At 40.3% G+C, this 16871-nt stretch overlaps 1 protein-coding gene and 1 long non-coding RNA gene across 2 annotated transcripts in view; one reads left to right on the top strand and one right to left on the bottom strand.

Moving 5' to 3' along the window:
• The window catches only part of LOC103151230 (semaphorin-6B-like), a 37095-nt gene extending 23866 nt beyond the window's left edge, over positions 1-13229 (bottom strand). The window contains exon 1 of the mRNA XM_007571169.2: positions 12569-13229. The gene's annotated coding sequence lies outside the window, so the exon portion shown is untranslated. The remainder of the gene's footprint in view (positions 1-12568) is intronic.
• On the top strand, positions 527-6980 carry LOC107838543 (uncharacterized). Its single transcript, XR_001664626.1, has 2 exons — positions 527-6579; positions 6848-6980. It is a non-coding gene; the product is annotated as an uncharacterized LOC107838543 (long non-coding RNA).
• Positions 13230-16871: the final 3642 nt, after the last annotated feature.

Genomic DNA, 16871 nt, shown 5'->3' with positions numbered 1-16871 from the left:
TTAAAATATTAAATAAGTTAATTGGGAGAACCAAATATCACTATTTATTTGTTTTTTAAGGACTAAAGAGGATTAAAGGTAGAAGGTCTAACAGCAAAAAGGCAGTAAACTACAAGTGATTCATAGCAGTAAATTAGTCGCCTGAATGGATAAACCTGAGACTTGGCAGTAAATAAGTAGCCAGCATAACATGTTCATAGTATTGCAAAAACATTGTGTAAAAAATATCATCATTTTATGGTACTATTACAACACATTTAAAGCAATGTGATGCAACATTCCTGTATTTCAGAAAAAAATATGTATCAATACGATTAAAATAATATTGCTATTTGATTTTTATTTTAATACATAATCTAAATACGGACTTTCCTTTGTCATATTCCTCTTAAGTCAGTTTGACATGTCTTTATTTATTTATTTATTTATTTATTTATTTATTTATTTATTTATTTTGGCAAAAGTTTTAAACTTGATTGTAAAAAAAAAACCTTAATAGCAAGAAGTAGTGCTGTGTTAAAAAAAAAAATCTGAAGAGCTTCTTCTGATCTAAAACGAAATGGAAACTGCAAATGCAAAATACAAAAATCCTTCGGTCAATAGTCTCCTCATTAGAGCATCAATTGATTCAAGTTATTGATCCATAAGATAAACCACGAGATCTGGGCCAAGGCCAACTTATTGAGACTCTGCTCCTGCCCAACGCTAAGATGAAATTTTTAAAACGTCTGGCCAGAGCTTTTTGGCTTCAGGTTATCAAAAGGGCTCTGAGTTTTCCCCGCAGAGCCAACAAACAGCAGAGACGAAGATAAAAGACACAAATAGTTTCAATAAGAGAAAATAATAAAACAAACCAAAACAGAGGAACAGAGATAACTGCAACAGACTTGCAGCTCATCATGCTATAAAAACAGCCAGTGACAGGACGAGTATCAGGATTTATCGGGGAAGGACGCGACGAGCCAGAGGAGAGAGGACGGGTTGCTGTGTCAGATCGTGTTGGTGTGATAACATTTAATACTGTGACATCAACACTGTTGTTACCGGGTGCATGTAATGATCTCGACAGCCTCACGGTGTAATCTGTCCTCATCAGGCAACCAATTAGCAAATCACCTGCTAACACCCACGTAATTAGCCAATCAGCAGGTCACCCAAACAGGGAAACACACCTGCTTTCACCTACTACCAATTTTTAGCTATTTTTGCTCATCTGGCAGCACAGTCGTATCGTGTCGTTCTGGGGATTTTCCTCTGCAGCGATCCCACTCATCTGCCAGGAACGGGAACGGGAACGGGGAGGGGTTGTCAGCAATTTGCAGAAAAGATACCTATCTAATAAATATCCATTTAATATTTACTGACGAGCCCATTTTGAAATGCATCACTGAGCTTAAGTGTATATTGAACATGCCCATCTTTGCACGGAGCATCTGAACTATTAAAGCTGCTGAGCAGGATCAATACGCTCTCGCAGTGCCAAGCAGAAGCAGAATAAAGAGCAGCATCCATAACCACACGGAGAAGCATTTACTGATCGCAAGGAAAACACTGAGGCATGGATACTGGAGGCCTGAGCAGCAGTACAACACCGATCACCAGACTCAGCCAATCAAGAGGAAGCGTAGCTGTCAAGGGCCTTAACCTGTGCAGCACCGAGCCACAGCTATTAATTAATTTGTGAGCAGGCCTATTAATCTGCTTCTTAGCATGATGAACACGCGAAACCCAAAAACGTCTCTTCTCTACGTTGGCATCTCTGCGTTTGACTTGCATTTCCTAATGCTGGTTGCTATTAGGTCCACAGACCGACGCTTTCTCTCAGTTTGTTTGGCTGCGGCAGCCGCTTCACTCTGTGCCTTTGTTACCGTAGAAACCAATAGCAAAGCAAGGCTGAGATGTTCTGTTGCAGCAGATGCAAACGTGAGCAGGGTGGGTCCGCCCTCTACATCGCAACCACACATGTGAGCTTGCAAACACAGAAAGAAAACAACAGTGTGTCCACCAAAGCCTTCGCCCAAACGCATTTAATTTATTCGAGAGCAAATGGATACATGCTTCGAGATAAGAGGTACATGCAAGAAGGTGGGGGTCTCATGCTGCAAAGGAGGGGGATGGGGCAGTTGCAGGCATTTCGCCTCCATAATTATGCCAGTGCTGGCAAGATATATAAGGTAGCTCGGATGGGCTCAATATGGGTCAATGGCAAAATCTCACTAAAAAAGCAGAAATCCGGTTATTTTGCTTTCACAAGCGAAGTATATTTTCTTACGACATAATCTGTGTCACGCAGATTTTTAATCATTGTGAAACAATTGGAAAAATTTACAAAACCACAATTTAGAATAAAATACTTTATTGTCCCTACAGGGGAAAAAAATTGTAATAGACTCCAAGATGTTGCATTATGTTGCATAATAACTGCTGCTCTAAAGGCAATAAATAAATATACATGCAATTCAGTTTAGAAACAACAAGAGAACCCAAAGATATTGCACACCTTCCAGACCTCAACCTACATTTGGTTCAAAATTATGATGGAGGTGAGGTTCAAAGGAGTATTTAACATTGTTCAAATTAGTTTTTGGGATTCTGTACCTTCTGCCAGAGGGCAAGAGCTCATATTCCACAAACAGAATGTGGGATGGATCCAACAATACCATCCGTTTCTGCATATCACAATAATATCAAGTAATTATGAAGCCACTGCTCCAAAAAGCTTTGACCAAGATAGTTTAACAATGTAGGAAATATGTTTAAATTATAAACTGCGAACTGGTTTGACACACACTCACCACTCACTTGATTAGGTTCCCCCAATCCCTTAACTGCTATTATTATCTGTGGCGTAATTGTCAGTAGCAAATCCATAATGTGAATCTCATTTTCCACCACATACATGATCCCTTATACTTTGTTCTCGTTTGGTCCTCGGGGACAGAATGCAGGCTAAAGCCCGGAATAAAACAGGTTGGCCTGAGGGTGGAAACATACACGGGCTAAACTGGGAGAAGTGGGTCACCTTGACTCTTCACAACTCCACCCGTTTTGAGCAAAGTCATTAATAGAGTTAAAACTACTACAAATAAAAGCGGCATGCAGAGTCTGTATATTTCTGTGGTTCAAATGTTTAGGAATCTACCAGAGACACAGCCAAACTACCAAGACGGCTTGTTGAAGGACTGAACGACTGCATCTGTCCAAATCAACACTACTTTTGTTGAGCTGGAAAACTCTGCCTTGAGGTAAAAACACAGTCTAGCTCATATAATATGTAGATAACGACACTTTATTCAAACAAAAATAGCAGGCATCACTCACAAATTGCCTGGATTCCGTGCTAAAAATACAGGCTACGGCCAATAAAAGACCGAGTCGTCTATGGGGATGTGTTACAACATAACCTCTGTGTTGCTGCTTCTGTAACTCACATAATACAAAACAAAACCTATGAATCATAGCACAAAAAAGAGAAAGCTGAAAAAGGGAGATTGGTCAGGAGCAATCATATTAACATATGTTAAGTTTTTACGTTAGCAACATGGTTCTGGTACCATTGTTGGTGTCTTTTTAGTAGATATTCGTTATCAATTCTGATATCACAAACAGACAAAAAGATGAGTTGTGTAAGCACGAGGGGTTCTAGCCTTGGAAAAAACAGCACAATACAGATTATATCAGGAAGTTGGAGTGCTACCTGAAGTAAGCATTAATGAAACATTTCAACAAACATATTTAATGCAATGTAATAACATTTATTTCAAAGAAAATGCAACAACTGTTCACATTTCTGCTATAAATAATATAACACATTGAATGCTACAGATATGATTCTGAAGTTGAAGAGGTTTCTTTATTGTTCTTTTAATTGTGATACAAAATCTTAAGCAGATGACAAATTTCTTATTTAGCTGTTTTCAAGGGCTTAGTTTGCAGAATAAACATTTGTGTCATTTTTCTTGTTGCAAAGCTACCAACACATGATAAACAAGCAATAAGCCAACATCTCTGGTAGGCTAGGGTTGGGGTTAGCAACGAAAAATAAATGGCTATCATTTGTGCATTATGTCTCAAAAACAGTAAAGCAAACAAACGCAAGTCAATCATGATTTAAAACACGATTGAAATACATGGTAACTTCTGGAGGTATGCAAGCTGTTTGCGTGCACGTATATAAGCAAAGAGCAGAGGAACAACGGCGTCAAGTCTTTATCTTATCACAGTGGAGTTCATATTCCCTCAAGAGGGCTACCTGTCTCCTAAGAACTACTCTAATCAGAGTTAAGGGGATCTGTCTTCTGCAGTTAAATATCCCAAAATACTATTCAATCTACAGGGTCATTTATATGCTAATGCAGAGATTACTTTTGCATACACGTTTGACACTGCAGTGTGCTGTTGGAGAAGAAAAATAATAGTAAGAAAACAAATTCGGCGAGACTGAAGAAGGATGAGAGGAGGATGAAAGAGGAGGGGAGAGGAAGAGGAGAGATGAAGGCAAGGAGAGCAGAGAGAAGACACTGGGAGGAAGGAGGAGAGCAATTCCCCTGGGTAGGTACCATAGGTAATTAAAATAAGATGGACATAGCTGGAGTCTTGCCAAAGAGAGAGCTCCAGCTCTCTTCAGACTTCTCCCCCAGTCAGACCCTTCTGCCTAAAGCCAAAGAGCTGCAAGTGACACGCAAAACAATAAACGCTGAATGAACAGACAGCTCAGAAATGTAACAGCCCCAGCACGAGGAATTTGGGCAACAAAATAGGTAATGTATTCATCTTTGCAGCTGCAGTAAAACAACAATTCACAGACACTCAGACAGCGCATGTGCTCACGCACACACACACGCACACGCGCCAATATCCACACACAGAGACTTATACAGTGCTGTGCAAAGCTGCAGCAAGGGCAAACGTTGCTAACCAGAGTTTGACTGCAGTAAGCACATATACATTCACTGCACAGCTCCGAGCTGGAAGCGAGCACATGAGTATGCGGCGCACACATTCAGGCACACACAATCAGCACAGAGTCAAACGCACACACACACATGCACACTCCAGCAGCAGCGTGTACAGCAGCGGTGAGGATGCAGTCTAATTACACAACAGTGACACCTATGAATCTGACCGGCTTTTATGGTGTCGTTACTCTTTTTTGTTTGTTTTTTTCAGTATTAATGATGCACTTTGCTCTGTGGACTTTAGATCGGCTCAAATTCAGAACAAAGAGGATTTGTCTGATTATATTAAATCAGATTCACCTGTTTGGAAAATAAATTCTGATTTCGGGGCAAAATGATCAGTGGGGTGGGTGTTATTTTGCTCTTTTTTTTTTGTTTTTTGTTTTTTTGTTCACTGACTGGAACCAAAATTCTGCATACCTTTTATTTGTCTACCTCGTCGTGTTAAATTCTGCATGGCATCCGTAGCCATCTACGTGGATTCTCTGGTGCTAGTAAAGAAAGAGCCTGAAGGGTAGCCCATATTCTTGTCACGCTGTTCTTTGTGTGCTCTGATCTCTAAGGGTAAATATAGCTCTTTTGGCAGGAGCCTGCTAAGAGGATCATAGCTCACAATAGGTGGTCCAAACACAAACAGCAAACAAAATGGCAAAAGAACCCGCTTATAGGCTGATGTGCGCACATCCACAAGGCGCACGCACACGCTCCGACACACGCTGCTGCAGCACGAACACCAAAATATGCAGCGACAGATACAACGCCTTCCCTCTGAGAGGCTTCTCTTTTCCTTGTAGGTATAATTGTGTTGTGGCTATGCTTTGCTTCTTCCCTCACAGTTGTGACGGAGCTGCAGGTGAAAAGCCGTAATTAAAGAAGAAAAGTTGTGTTTGTTGTGTGAGAAGGGTGGTTGCAGGAGAGAAGAGGAAGCTGAGAGACAGAAAAGAAAAAAAAACCCTTCATCAGACAGTAAAATCATCCCGAGGAGCTGGGACACAAAGGACTCGGATGCCTTTATCTCCCGACAGAAAAGTCTTCCAAATCCCTCTGGCTAAGCTGCCATAACTAAAGCCTGTGCTTGGAACAGGTGCCTGGTGAATTGGTTGAACAACAAAAGTAGCAAAATTAGACAAGATAGACCGAGCTCCAAAGAGACGTATAAACTCTCATTTATTGTGGGCAAAAAAGGGGGGAAAAAAAGCCAAGCGCCTTGGCAGTGGCATTTGAGAAAAGGTTACCTGGTAAATTGCTTATCTTGTTTGTGTGTGTGTGAGCGCTATAGGTGTGAGTGCAAAGACTTGGGGCTAGATGGGCACTCTGCCCCACTGCAATTATTTTTGCTACAACTAAGAAAACACAAAATGCAGGAGATCAAAGTGTCTGTCTCTCTCTCTCTCTCTCTCTCTCTCTCTCTCTCTTAACTGAATTGAAACAGCTGTGAAATCACTAACAATCCAATTAGCAGCCAGTTAGATGGGCGGAGCGGTTACACGGATTGACGCGGGCTCGTTTGTAGGTAGAGACTCGCAACGATCCTCGTACGCAACAAACAACTTCAAGTCACGCATTCGGAAACAACTTACATGTGCGTAGGCTGGGTGTCCGCACAGATAGAGAGCACTCGGTAAATAAGGGGGATTCCTGCACATTTTTAAAGTTGCAATTTTACACTTTACCAAACTCCTTCCAAACGGTTTCCACGTGCATTATATCAATTTGCCCAAATATCACCACTCAAGTTCGCAGCGACTCTAAGAACCGAATGCATGGATGTTTTTGAACAATGAGAAAGGGAATCCAAAGTTAATTTATTTAAGCAACTGTTTTGTTTTTATTATTATTATTATTATTATTATTATTATTATTATTATTTGCTTTCCATCCTTATCCAGACCTGAAGAAATGCCGTATTTAGATCAGATTCACGTTTCTGGACTACAAAGGAGCCCTGTAAATATCTCTGAACTCCCAGATGAGGCCTGTCTCAGAGGAGCTGTGAAGATGATGCAGTGGACAGAGCAGATGGTAAGACGAACACACATGATAGCGCGGGTATAATGTGCTGAGACCACACAGTGGATGCTTCAAATGGAGCTGCACCTCGGGGAAGAATCAGTGTGAGCGGAGACTCATAAAACTAAAGATATATGGCCACTGTAAAACACTAGAGGGGCTTTTACATTGGAAATAGCCGCAAGTAGGTATTACAGTGTTTAGGAAGCTGACATAATCCACATGCTGCATTCACTTTAGCCTCCTGAAAATCATTTATCTTAACCTGAATTTCTAACAGCGTAAAGGTCTCAGAGTGCACCGTCTTTTATCTGTCTTTGTTCTGTTAAAAACATCTGGAGGGACCTGTTGGAAATTCATGAAAGTTTTTTTTTTTTTTTTACAGCAGCAAAAAAAATAAAAATAAAATAAGGTTTGCATGAAGAGGTTCATATTATCTACAACTGGAATTGGATTCTGTTGATGAAAAATGTCCAGGTTGCAGGACTCGTGACCCTCGGGGGCTCCTAAATGTTGAAAAATGGCTCCCTGAGGCCTCTGATTCAAAGACCGTGTTGGAGCAAGTGACCTTGCAGAAGCCCACCTTCTTAAATCCATCAGACGTGTTGCAGCCCCTGAGGTCAAAGAATCCGGCTAAGCCTTACCTCCAGATGAACGGCACGGCAGCGTGCGGTGAAATTCGAGACACTTGATGAAACCGCTTTCAGCAAAAGAAACATTTGCTCAAATCTCTTCAAGATTAAACGAGTAAGAAAATATGTTTGTGTTATGAATGAGAAAGATGGCTACATTTAGTGTGGGTGTGGAGGCATGTTGAAAGTAACTTAAAGTAAATTTAAGTACTGTAACAGTACGCATCAATAATGAGTCTTGTGATATTTTCATGGTATGACAACCTTGAGGTGAAATACCACTGTAGCACCATGTTCATACAAATATATATATGCGCCACAGTTTAATTTATTTTATATGAAACAGAAAAATAATCTGCCGTTGACATTATATTAACATTCAAATATTTATTCACAAATCCATCCGATATATTAGAATATTACTTACTGACTTACATGGAGCATGACATATAGATTAATTAGACACAGGTGGAAGTTTGAAAGCCTTCATTTTTGTTAATTATGATACTTTTTTCCATTTACACGTAATGAAACAAAACATTTAAAATTAGAATATCACATCAGACCATAATGAAACCACAAATAAAGCCGAAAGGCGGGATAAGTGAAACGTGTGTTCACTCCCTGCTTGAGGTGTGCTTTTTCTCAAAAAAGTGCTTTTAATCTGACAAACGCGACTCGTCGGATCGCGTTTTAAATTCACTGAATGTGACTGCATTAACATTTAATTTGCAAACTGAAGCATTGGTGCTTTGTTACATGCTTGTTGTTTTGCTTTAATGACAGCATAAAAAGCTGCTATTGATTAGATAATTAATTGGACTATTTGCTCCCATAGCCGACTTGCAGTCAGCTCCTTTACAGACTTGCCACTGATGGTTTTAAAATAGTGCAATAAATGATAAGCGGTGCAGTGCTTTAATCTCCAAGCAATGACTTTAAGTGTTTTTTTTTGTTTTTTTGCCACTGGAAACAGACAGACTTGTCTTTCTTGTAAGTAAGGGAAAAGAGCAGTAACCTTTTCACTGAAAGCTGACCTGCAGTGTGCAGCGATTGATGAGGGGGGAGGGGCAGAGCTGCTCGTGCTTATGGGGGACACTGATGCTGGTTTAGTTTGAGGCAATATGACAGAACATATCATAACCTATGCCACATATGTGTGCAAGCAGTAGTGTGTCGTCAGGGTAACGGACCCAGAAGGGAAACTCAGATGTCTCTTTCCTTCGCAACGCTCTTCATTTCATTTTTCATTGATCCCAAAATGTTCCCAGGTCAGAAAAGAAACATATATCACCGTCAGGATCTGGAGGTTTTGAGGCGTCCCCTTCAGATGCCCCAGATGTCTAAAGTGATTTTTTTGGTTTTGGAGGAACATAAGTTCTTCTCTGGGTTCTGTCCTGCTGTCTGGGCTCCAGTCTCTCTAAGCCTGGGTTCAACTGTGGAGGCAGCTAAAGTCGACTCTATGTATCTGAAATCTTGTTGTTTTGGTCATGATTTATATCTCACCACATTTTCTTTTCTTCATAACAACAAGTCAGAGCTCCTTTAACAACAAAGTATGGGTGAAAAAAAAAAACAGTTTTTCTGACACGCATAAAAAGTTTATCATCGTAAAATATCTTCCGGGTCAGAAATAAAAAAAAAAAAAAAAAAAGAGTTTGCCTCAATTAGAGAAGCACTGCTTTAGCAGAGCCCGAATTCACGTGGTGCCACAATTCCTGTGTCAGACTTTTTCCTTTCTGTATACCTCTCTGGTAAAGTAAGGCAATTTGTTTCTCCTGACAGAGAGAGCTGTGAGGGTGTTAGGTAACCTTCCAGCGCCTTTTGCTTGTTTCACTCTATTTCAGACGCTGAAGCTCTCAGACTGCTGTCCTGTACTTTTATAGAAGCATTCCTAAGACTTCGGTTTCGACATACTAATCTACTGTTTATTTACTCTCCGGGCTGAATTACCTCACAGTCTGATGAGATTTTTTTTTTTTTTCCTTTTTTTCTAACCAAGACCTGAGATGGCCCTGTTCGAAGATTGAATGGCGAACCCAAAGGATCGATACAATTCAATAATGTCCCTGTGGGTATTTGTCTCAACCTGAAATTGCTTCACCCTGCAAGCGCCGCGGCTCTATAGCTCCAAATTTGTGACATTATTTTCCTAATTCAGATTTCAGATCCAGGCCTTGGACACATAGGCTGAATTTTCTCTTTGTTTTCCTTCAGCCTGGTATGTGGGCGTTTCTAGCTGTATGTTTGGGTGTTAGCTGCACTTTCAAAACGACGGGCCGAAGGAAACAGGGGCTGCACCTGTTGTTCCCTGTGGGCGCTGTGTGGTGGGCTTAGCACCTGCTCGCACGGCTGTCTGTGTGGCTGTCTGTGTGGGCAACAGGGAAACCATTCACAGCCGCTCAGACGGCTGCCTGCAGCCCCTCTCCCTCGGTGCTGGTTCGCTCGGGGGCTTTCTGCGCCATCATTTCTTTTTCTGTATTTTTTTTTTTTTTTTTTTTACATTCTCTGCCGATCCCTTTGTGGCCTGCGCGCCCTGGTCGCTCTCTGCCACACTTTATCCTTTGTACGCTCGATCTGTCTGTCTGTGTTTCTGTCTCCCCGCCTCCTCCCTCCCTCTCGCTCCTTTTTATTTCGCGATGCCAGACGTTTCTCTCTTTTTTTTTTTTTTTTTTTTTTTTTTTGGAATATCAACAGTAACGCAAACATGAACACGCAGCAGCTGGGAGCTGTTACGGTCCCGCTGTTGAACTCAATGGCTTTTAGTATAAAAGACAAAGTTGTAGGAAGAAAAAAAAAATCCATACAGAGTAACAACTAAATCACTTCAGTAAGAGCTGAATGTGAGCGTTTCACCCAGACCAGAGAAGTAGGGAGCGTGTGGGTGACTACAGGCAATTTAGTTATTGTAGCTGTAAGACATTTTGGACAATGAGCATAATTCAAATTACTCTCGACTGCAGAGGCAGCTCTTTACATGAATGGGGGGGCCTAGGCAAGACCCCCCACAGCATCCAGATGTAACCAAGTGAAAACACATTTCTTCCTGCAACAAAGGTTATTCTGCAAAAAAGAAAAAAAGAAAAAGAAAAAAGAAAACCATTCTTGAATAGAATGATATGTGAAACGGGTCTGATTCTGACATGTGCTGAAAGCCACTCAAAGAGAAAGATGTCATTACTGAAAACGCAGCACAGAAGTCCAGCTCACAGTTTGTAAATGCATTCAGGGGCAAAAGCCCTGAGAAACACGCGCTGTGGTGTGTTGAAACTAAAATTCAAGTATTTTCCTATAATGGCCCCTGGTGAACTTGGAGAACAAGAGAAGCTTGGAAGCTTGAAAACATCATGTCTACTGTGAAGTAGAGTGGTGGCACCATGATGTTATGGTGCTTTTCTTTTTTAATGTTTTCTCAAACAATGTCTCAAAGAACCTCAGGTCACTCTGAAACAGTCCGGTTCAGGTTTGACCAGTCTCGATTAGATGATCAGCAGCAGGTCCAGAGAGTCAGATACCACCTTCAGCCAAGCCGGCTTCCGCGTGCGCAACACTAAATCCCCATCGACCGTACATGCAAATACAGAACGGAAAACTCGTTAAGAGGTGCAAATAGCAGATTAAGGGAGGAGCAGCGTTCAGCTTTTACCTCCCTCGAATGCTGCAGCCTCAGAGCTTTTCTGTCTAGCTGCATTTCTCTCATAGAAGAACAAGTTAGAGCAACTTCTTCTGCTAACTTCTGCTAAATGTAGAAGGTACTCCTAGACCAAAGCTGCTGCATGTCTGCTTTGTCCTGTCAAAAATCCCAGTTGGTAGTGGCAGATGGCCCCTAGCACTGAGCCAGGTTTTGCTGGGGGCTTCTTCCAGTTACAAGGGAGTCGGTCCTTTGAGATGTCACCGTGTGATTGCTGAGTATGAGTGATTACTGCAAAGACAGAAGCATAAAGGACTTGATGCATTTAAATGGGCTTCTTTTATGAAGGCAACATATTGGCAACTGGCAGTATGAACCTGTTTCCGCAGCATGGTGGGATGTAATTTGAATGCATGCAGTTGTTTTGATTATTTATTTCCACATAGAGTGTTTGTCATGTAAAGTGCCTTGAGATTACATTTGCTGTGACTTGGTGCTAAATAAATTCATATAAACTCATGGCGCCCCCGAGGTCTTGGTTCCCTGGGAGATGAGCCACATCGACTCTATCTTTAAAAACAACCACTGCTCTCCCCATTGTTCTGAATATATAGTTGCAGACCTTAGGTGGGGGGGGGGGCGTTTTTCAATAACTGAAAATGTATCATGACTCATTTATTCATATTTATTTCAACCTTTTTTCTCTATGATTTATCCCGTGGATTTCTGCCGCCTGCCCTACCCCTCTGCTGTGCTGTGTGTGTGACTAATGACATAATCAATTGCCTTTATGGCTTCCAAATCATCACATCTGACCTTTTTCTGTTGTTAACATAAAACCTTGACCATGCACTTTATAAGACGTCATCAATTTACCCAGCGGGGACAATAAAACACAACACATGAAGGTGACGAGCCTCGTTTAGATCAAGACCCATGATCCAAAAGGGAATTGTGATCCAAATAGGATTTGTGATCAGGCTTGGTGCTCATCTCTATAATCCTATTTTGCATGACAAAAATATGACAAAAGCCCACAGTTACAGTCAGTGTGCAACACGTGAAAGAGCCAACGACGTGCAACAAAAGGCGTGCACAAAATATGTTAATATCACAGCAAACTTGCAGCAGACACAAAGACCAACTCGAACCCACCAGGGTCCAGACGGTGCCAGAGACGGAGCTATTTGTTTACTTGGAGACTATTAAAATGCACCATCGCTTTGGCACTAATAAAAACTGCGCACTTACACCTGATCACCCCCCCCTCCCCACCTACCTACCACCCCGTCCTCCTCGTCTAAGCGTCTCTCAATCCCACCATTTGGCACACTCACCGCACCAGATGGCCAGGTATGGGGAGGCTGGAGCAGGTGCCAACCCGCCCTCTCTGTCGTTCTTGTTTCCCTCAGTGGAGAAAAGGGTGACGGCTGCAGCAGCTCTCCTGGTATCCAAGGCTCTCTGGAATAACGCTCCTCAGCCGCACCTCACCTGCCTGTTCCCTCTACGACTCCGGCGCGTCGCCGAGGCATCACCGTTTATACGGAGCGCGTCCAAAACGCCCAGGCAACTACAAATCGTTTTGTTTGTATTTTTTTTCTTCCCGCACTCACTCACTCTCTCTCTCTCTTTTTCTTTCTTTCTTCTTCTTCAATGCGTAAACAGCGACTTACTGACGGTGTCTGTAGTCCAGATCCGTTTTCTTTCCCGGCAGCCTTGTTCCAGACCCTATAATATATACATATATATATATATATAAAATAAAACCACCAAACCCCGCAATGAAGTCCTCTTGTCAGGGAGGGACCAGCACCGGGTACGGCTTTGAAATCACTGGTCAGCAGAATGTAATCCCCTTTGTAAATTTACAGTGGCGAGGTGAAATGTCCAGCGCAGAGCAGGCACGGTGACAACAGGGGCCCATAATTCACACCCCCTGAAACAGAGTCCTGCAGTGGATCAATGATGAATGGAGGAGCACCCTCTCTCTCTCTCTTCATCTCTCTCTCTCTCTCTTCATCTCTCTCTCTCTCTCTCTCTGCTTTTCTTTCTCTCTCTCTCTCTGTCTCTCTCTCTCAAACACGCATTTTGTGGTAAGCTGTTAATGAGTTTGATAATATTAACAAAAGTGGAGTAAAGGGCTAAAATAAAAGCTTCAAGGGGAAAACCAATAACGCATTCATTAACAGGCAACATTTTTTTTTTTTTTGGAAAGTCAATAAACAGCCCTATAAATAATCCACATCTTGTCAAAAGCGTAATAAATGTGACAGATTAGGTTTATTGTCTTTAACGACAGAACACAGATGGACGCTGTTTAAACCAGAGCTTAAACAAACGAAAGCATGTCGAAATAAAGGCACCCTGGATCTGGATCACTGAGATAATGAGCCGTAGGTTTTAGTTACTGATAAATTTGCATGCGCGAATGCTAACAGCCCCCCACCCACCACTCACAGCAGCAAACGACATTAAATGTTCCGCATAAATCTCAACTTTAACAAAGCTGGGAAATTCAAGTCATATTAATGAACAGATTAAAAAAAAACACAATACCTTTATATTTTTTGTAAATTGTAACAAATAAGTACAATTTCCTTTTATTCCCATTCAAATGAGCTAAAATGACAAGACAAAAAAAATAAAAACTCCTCAAACATTGAGGAAAGAAACAAACTTTCATCAAATGTTCCTGTTTTAGCTTAGAATAATGCAGTTCAGATTTAGAGTCCTTGTCAAATGGTGTTTTACTAAAAATCTGATTTTTTTTTTCAACTTCCAATCTTTTTTTTTTTCAAAATATATTTCTCTTTCTTACTGTTTATTCAATGTCACATGCTCTAAAGCACTTTGAAATGCCTTGCTGCTGAAATGTGCAGCAAGGCATTTCAGCAGCCTTGCTGCACATTTGATTGATTGATTTGACGTGTCTACATTTTCAAGATTATAAACAAAAGTTATTGATATGCCCTCAGGTTTTCTTATCTGCAGCTAGAAGGCTTAAATTTCGATGTGAACTTTGCAGCCCTGGCCAGCTGGAAATTATGACTTTTTTTTTTTTTAATATGGGAGCGGGCAAATAAGAACAGAAAGTTTCTTTACGGCATGACAAAAATATTAATTTTCAATTGAAGATGATCCCCCATAGGGTGGTCAGTCATAGAGCACATATATATAAAAAAATCACCTGAATGTGTTTTACGCTGTTTTAAATATACAGCTAAAAGCTTAACTGAGAAGCAAATAGCTATGGTCTCTGTTAACAGAGGAGGCATATTTATCTCATTTCATTTTATTTTGCTGTTATATTGTCCTAAAGCCTTTCTGATTCCTCAAGACAACATTGGGAGACTTGTTATGAACACAGTCATAAGATTGCTCTAAGGTACAAAGGAAAAAAAATACACAGTGTCCTAAGATTAGGAAACTTTAACAATATTTTTGCAATAGTAGCATATACTCTTGCTAAAAAAAAGAAAAAAAAAAAGAAGACATTGCATTTCCCTGAACTTTAAAGTTTATTCAATTCTCCTTCCTTATCTTCCTTACTGTGGATTGGGGCAACATACAATTAGGATTGGAGCACTTGATTAATTTCTCTGGCTCCATAAATGGGCAAGTTTAGAGCTTTTTAGGAGTGGCTGCAAAAAAAAAAAAAAAAGAAATGTCACAGGGTGTCCAATGAAAACAGGAAGTGGTGGATTACTAATTATATATTAAATAAGCCCAAATAAAACAGCATGTGCCCTGCCACTGGATCCCACAATGATACAGCAGAGAGTGCAACAGCAAGACATAAGAGATACTGCATTAAAAAAAACAAAAAACAAAAAAAAAGAAACTGCATGAACTTTGACTTGCTTAAAGAAATGGATGCACTCAGACAGACATGTTTGGATCAATGCAAACAGAGTCAATAAAAGACAGTAGGGACAAAACTATTGCACTTCCCACTTTTGAAGTCCTGCATTTACCAGATGACAGTGCAGAGGAGTGGCTGATGATCATGAGAACAAAGCACACAATGGTTCTTTATGTGATCGTCTGAGAGCTTGGGCAAAGAGGCACACATGGTGTTGGAAGTGGTAAGAAAAAATAAGATTCATTTTTAAACTATTATCAGTTTCTTAGATGCAATCAACGTATTGCAGATTGTACTTACAGAAAGTAGTAATCTACAAAAGTATGCAGATGATTAGTGTAATTTCTAATTAGTACTGATTAAAAATTCCTCTTGTGTAATAATATTTCACCTTAAATTAAATATTCATGCTATTATTTTAGTGTCCTAGATCTGTGTTGTAGTGCTATCAATATTGGATGACAAATTTTATTTGGACCATTTTACAGAAACGCATTACTTTCTTTTCTTTCTTTTTTTTTGCATCGTTTTGAACTCTGCCATTCCTTTCAGAGTAGTTTCTCATGTCTGAATGTGCAGTTTTAATATCTGATTCAGCTCCATTTGTGTGCTGTACATGGAAAGCCTTAGTAGTAGAAGTTATGTTGAGATTCATGAGAAATTTCATAAATCTTTGAGTATGATGCAATTGGTGGAATCGTCTAAATTGATCGTCTAAATCGTTTAACTGAATAACTGGGCCAAAATGGTTTAAGTATCCTGAGAGAAGTTAGTGTGATTCGGTACAAAAATACTTTATGAATCCCAAAGTGAAGTTAAATGCTGCTGTAATTGAAACTGTCCGGAAGGGTATTCTGTTGCAATCTGTGTTACAGAGGTTGGGAAGAAGCCTCTGTGTAAATACACTCTTGACTTTTTAAGATTTTATTAACTTTTTTTTTTTTTGTCAATAACTTAATTTCCCTCAGCCATTTTTTTTTTGTGTGTTTGTGTGTGTTCCCATTTTGGGGTCTGAAACTCAGGGTCTGGCGATCGGATGTCTTGCCTATGTCAACAACAGAGTCAATAATGAAATGAAAAACAGAATGTTTTACTCCCTAAAGACAACATGTTTTGTAAATGCATAATGGATAAGCTCTAGAACTGAATTAAAATCATTTCTGAATAGAGAATGTTTGACATCTTTAATAACACAAGATTGTAAGATGCAGTGAAAACAAACAGGAGGTTCTGCAGTTGAAGCATCTTTACTTCACTCAAACTTTAAGTTGTCAAATGGTCAACAATTCTGGTCAGTCGCAATCACTTCAATATGAACAACGTAAAGTGTTCTTGATCTTAATGGAACTGTGTCCCATTCATACTGATAGAACTGATGTAACGGAATCAGGTTTTTAAGCCTGTCTTGCTTGCAAACACCTCTTCAGCTTTGCTCAAAAATGTTTCCATGTAACTGAGATTCGTGATCCATTGTAACTCTTTCTGTTAAAAGGAAATCCTCCTTTCTGCTGTTGCTACATGAATGCCCAGCTTGACGGATTGCTGTAAAGGCAATAATGCTGCCTTACTAGTTTGATGCAATCAGCTGGGCTTTATGAAAAAAGAGAATCTTTTAACAACTATAATAATATACTTTATTTATACAAACTGATTTCATTCTGAAGTGCCTTCAGATAACATTTGTTGTGAAATGCCATCATATTAATAAACTGAATTGGATTAATTGCCACTCCCAAATATCGACTTTGTTGTTCTTAACACACTTGTCTGCCAAACAT

This window comes from Poecilia formosa, unplaced genomic scaffold (genome assembly GCF_000485575.1).
Source record: "Poecilia formosa unplaced genomic scaffold, Poecilia_formosa-5.1.2 Scaffold275, whole genome shotgun sequence".
Taxonomy (NCBI): domain Eukaryota; kingdom Metazoa; phylum Chordata; class Actinopteri; order Cyprinodontiformes; family Poeciliidae; genus Poecilia; species Poecilia formosa.
The sequence above is the reverse complement of the archived record's forward strand: the minus strand, read 5'-3'. Positions and strand labels throughout refer to the sequence as shown.